Here is a 5,524-nt window from a genome sequence, read left to right on the forward strand (position 1 = left end):
ACAGAGCGAGAGAGAGAGAGAGAGAGAGAGAGAGAGAGAGAGAGGGAGAGAGGCTGAGGTAAGAGAGAAGGATAGCGTGTGTGTGTGTGTGTGTGTTCCAGTGTGTGTGTGTGTGTTTCAGTGTGTGTGTGTGTGTGTGTGTGTGTGTGTGTGTGTGTGTGTGTGTGTGTTTAAGGGGAGGGAACATTCCAGAGGAGGTAGACAAAAAGAGAAACAGAGAGGGACAGACATCATTGTAATGACTGCATGCAACTCGATACTCCTGCATACTGAATATTCCCCCCGAGGGCTTTTTCCATTACCCCAGAACGATGCAGTCGTTTAGCTGATCCAGCCCAGCTTTTCCTCTCTTTCTCTCTTTCTTTTTTTTCACTCCCTCTCTACCTCTTCATTGCTGTTTTTTTCACAGACACATTGTGCAAATGTAACCTTTTGCAAGCCCCAACTCCCCCCACGCACCCCCCCTTCCTCCCCATCCCCAGGAAGTTGGCTAGCCACTTTGCTGCCAAGAAATATGAAATACTGGCAGGCTGCCCGTTTCATCTGCAAACACACAGCGGAAAAGGGAGGGAGGATGGAAGCAGCAGGAGATGGAGGGAGGGAGGGGGGGGGGGCGGCGAGGGAGGGAGGGAGGGAGGGAGTGGAGGTGACACAGAGGAGAAGGAAATGCTGCTGCTGCTGCTGCTGTGCTTGCCACGAGGAAAGAAAAAAGGAATCAAAAGCAGAGCAGAGAGAGAAAGAGAGCTGCAGACAGATAAGGATGAATTTTACTTGCATGAAAAGGGGCCACATTACTGACTGAAGATAAATCATGTGGAACATTTTCTTAGCAGCAGCAAACACCACACAGCTACTGATGAGCAGGGGGAGCTGGGTTAATACATGCGCATTCACACACGAACCAGATTCTGCTCTGCTTCTTCATGTGGCACGTGTTAGCGTAGATGCATGCACATACATAGACACAGACATGCAGATGCATACTAATAATACTTTATTTCAGCATCTTTGCAAGAAATGCAATGGCGACGGGTCATGCTAACAATCACATTTCTTCTCCACTGTAGAGAATCATCCAGAAAAAGCAATTCCATACTACAAAAATGTTTCCAGATAACCATAATTTTACATTAAGAGGCAAACCCTAATGTAAGCACAGTAAATTAGCCCCCTGGATTAGCTGTTGCAGCTAACGGCAGAGAACAACATACAGACAAATTACATTTTAATTGTATTTAATGTTTGGACAAATATAATGATAACAACAAAAATAGCTGATAAGAGTTTAATTCAAGAGCTGATATCTAGCCATTTTTCATGGTTTTCTTGATAATAACCTAAATCATTCTCAAGAAAACCATGGAAAATGTCTAGATATCAGCTCTTAAATTAGTACCTTTAGTTGTAACAGGCATTAAAATGAACAAGACATTGAAGAAAACAAGGGTGGTCTAATATTTTTTTTCCATGATTGTACACCGTGTCTTAACTAAATGTGTTGTAGGCAAGCATCAGCGACAGTTACATTGTATTCTATTGGAATGTCCTAACTGCATGTTGCTGCACGCCAGTTTGTGCAGATTCACTGTTGACAGAGTCAGAGAGCAACTGATGCTGTGGACTGTGCAATGCAACAGTTGGACACTCGCTTGCTGTTAGGACACATTGTAACAGGTGAACCAAACTGCTACTCAGTGGTGGAAAACGTATTCCATCCCTTACTTAAGTAAACGTACTAATACCACACTGTGAAATTACTCAATTAACGTGATAAGTATAACCAAATTACCATAATAATGTTTAGTAATGGTTGAAGGAATTTGGAGTTCTTCTCATAGAAGAGGGTGGCATCACTCTTACAAGTAAATTAAATAGACAGCATGTATGGTCCAAAAAGCAATTCGTTTTTAAAAGCAAGAAAATAAAACAAAACAAAACATGTCTTTACCACAAGTAAAAGTCCTGCATTCAAAACTTACTGAAGTAAAAGTACAAAAGTATCAGCATCAAAATGTACTTAAAGTATCAAAAGTAAAAGTCTTTGCTATGCAGAATGGACGCGCTCAGATTGTTTTATATATTCCAAATGTATTGTTATTGATTCATTTAATAATGACTTCAAGGTCGGGCTTATCCAACTACTTAATACACTGTTGTGTGGTTTAATTTATAAACCTGTGTAATCATTTTAAATTGTTCATGTTTTTTTATGTTAAATCTCAACCTGTAAAGTAACTAAAGCTGTAAAAAGTACAATATTTGCATCTAAGTGTAGTGGAGAAGAAGTATAAAGTTATATAAAAATGGAAATACTCAAGTGAATTTCAAGTACCAAAATTGTACTTAAGTACAGTACTGGAGTAAATGTACTTAGTTACATTTCACCACTTCTGGTACTTGAAAAAAAGTTCTAGTTCTAGTTTCTACCAAACAAATTATTGCTTTGAAAAATAGGCAACCTCACTCACCCCACAAGATTCTTCATTAATTGATTAATTCCATTTTATGAGTGACTTCTTCACAAAAAATATAGATTAACAATTAATTAGTTCACGATTAGTTAATTTTAAAAAAAACTGTTGAGGAACTGACTGTAACCAGCCACTCACTTTTGTGCATCACTTTACTTGAAGGGTGATAGGAAGCATTTTGTGGTTTGATGAAGGAGGAGAACGAGTTGAGAAGTGATTGTTTAATGTGCATTTATTACATTTCAACGCCAGCCTGGACTCTGACATGCTGACAGAACTGAATGAATGTTACAGTGACTGAGCACCTTTTAATAAAAGGATGGAGCTATTGGTTTAAAGAAAAAGGCTTAAGCAATGGGAATTGAGTGTGCTTTCAACTCTTTATTGAACAGAGAGCGCCATCTAGTGGGCTCAGAAAATAAAGAAAATGGTTCATGAGGCTTTACTGGCACATCACTACCTTTTATACTTGTCATGGCACGGTGCCAGTTATTCTGGGACATTGTAGGTTGCTGAACATTGTACAAACATAGTACAACATGTTACATAAATTTAACAAATAAGCATCCTTGGATTTCTTGAAAGGCACTATATAAATTTAAGTTAATATTATTCAGTTAGTTTAGTTAGTTTTTAGAGTGAGTTTTGCTAGTTTTTTTTTTTTTAAATGCTTAGTTTTAATTTAGTTTTTATTAGTTTTAGTTGTTTTGTAATGGAGTATTTGTTGGGTGCCAGATCCAAAAGGTCACAATAAACGTTGCCTTTATTTCCTTTGCCTCATCCATCTTATTCATCAATAAGGTCATTAAGTCTCGCAGCTCCGGGTGTTTTGAATGTTGGTTGGAGTGAAGTGCTGAACTTTCTGAAGGCAATCGACTCACATAGTCATGTAACATCCCAGTCTCAATAAACAGATTCACCAGTGTGTTCCTGTATGAAAAAAGTTGACAAAGATGAAAACGAAGGACATTTTCACTTTAATTTTAGTTTGTTTTGTAATCACACAATACAGTTTTTTCAATTCTAGATTTCATTATTTCATTTTTGTTAACTATAATAACCTTGATAGTGACAGCATGGCATCTGACCAATCAGTATACAATAATAATAGTAATAATAATAAATAATAGCTAAATTGACCTCGATTTGCAACAAAAAAAGAGAAAATATTTTGAAAAAAAGTCACAAAAGTAAAAGTGTGATATGTGTCTTGTAATATCCTCCAATAACACTTAAAGTCTCAATGAGTGCCCAATATAAGGCTACGACATTTTTTTATTTTTTTTTAAATTAAGTGGTCCAAAAAATTTGTGCAAAAGTAATGCTAGATAGATGACAAAAAATGTGTTTTACCCATTAAGGTTACATTTGCTAAAGCTCAGACATTCTCCTGGAGATCTTTATTTTGCTTTTTCCATCAGAAAAGAGTGTTGAGAGTGTTGAGAGAGCAGAAAATAGGGTCTGTTCAGGTAGACCATGCTTCTAACACAGAACATCTGTGTGATGTGTCTTCCTGCAAGCTCTTCCTGTGGTTTTGACGTCTCCAAGTGATGCTCTTCCTGTCTGTTGCCTGGCAACAGAAGGGGAAAAATAGATGAGGTGATGAGTGAAGGTGAGCCCGAGGGAGATAGGAGGAGAGGACAGAGAGAGGGAAGAGATGTGGGGCGGGGGCTGTTATTTTCTTTCGTGGATTGTTCCATTTCTGTTCTCTAACATTCCTTTGAAAAAAAAGAAAAAACTACAAGTGATGTGATGTTCTGCCGAGGGCAGGACGATTACATCAATGTTATACATGTCAGAATTTGGATATCGTGTCATATTGGCCACTCCTGACATTATATATATATATTTTTGTTGCGGATGCGTGTAGCGTGTAAATATGCACACATTCACTTATATCTGCAGACATCATTTTGTAAATCAAGTGATTTAATTTGTTTAGCCTTACATTTTGAATAAAATATGGGTTTTATGGCCCGCAGATTTTATTCACAAGGCATTTTCCACTGTACTTTATTCTTCTGTGGCTTATTTGCTGTAAATAAAATAAATTCCCATCAAACTGTTGGGACACAGACACATGGTCAGACAACAGAGAATAATGAGTTGTATACAGTTTGAAGCTTTTGAAACTTCCACTGGTGACTACCACGTATGCGGCCCAATCTGCAACTTAATTAAACATTATTTCACTATATTTAAGTCCCCGTGTTAATTTTCTGTTAAAACCCTGCCTTAGTTTAGTTCAATTTAGTTCAGTTCAATTCAGTTGATATTGGGCTCTGAATGTTTTTTTGTTACTTATTTTGATTTTTGGAAAATTAAAAAAATACTTTTTGCAAGACGCCACCTGTATCTTTCTCAATCTATCTGCTCAGTAATGTAGTAGTATGTAAGTCAATAATAAAAGTCTTGATTTCACACTTTTTAAGAAGCCATCGAGTCTGCAGCTGTTAATGTTTTGTTACTAATAAAGTTGAGAAAATAATGTTCCTTGTATAAGTTATGATAAGTGTCCATTAAGTCTGTTTTATAACTTTCCAATCAATTGTTCCAGCCCATCAAGCATTTAAAAAATTTTTTTTATCATTAATTAAGCTATTAGTGACAAAAAAATATATATAAAATATAACATCTTTGACCATTTTACTTAAACCTCATCCAAAACAAAATTTTAAAAACGGGACCTTGGTTAAATCATGGTTATATAAGGCATATGGTTTATAATGACATTCTGGAGCTAAGTCCAAATGTATTTATTTTTGGTATTTTTAATTGCACGTAGTTAGGAATTCAAGTCCTCAAATAGTCTGCTGGATTAAACATTGTGTTTTTTGTTTTGTTCTGTTTTACTGTTTGTATGCTTTTTGGAATTTACATGCTGTCCATTTAATGTACATGTAATAGTGATGCCAACCTCTTCTATGAAAAAAACTCCAAATTCCTTCAACCATTACTAAATCGTATTATGGTAATTTGGTTATAATTATTAAGTTAAGTTTTAATCAGAGGTTCAAGGCATATGTAAACCCAAACAGTCTTGAACGGGAGAT

This window comes from Centropristis striata, chromosome 19 (assembly GCF_030273125.1).
Source record: "Centropristis striata isolate RG_2023a ecotype Rhode Island chromosome 19, C.striata_1.0, whole genome shotgun sequence".
In the NCBI taxonomy this organism is placed as follows: domain Eukaryota; kingdom Metazoa; phylum Chordata; class Actinopteri; order Perciformes; family Serranidae; genus Centropristis; species Centropristis striata.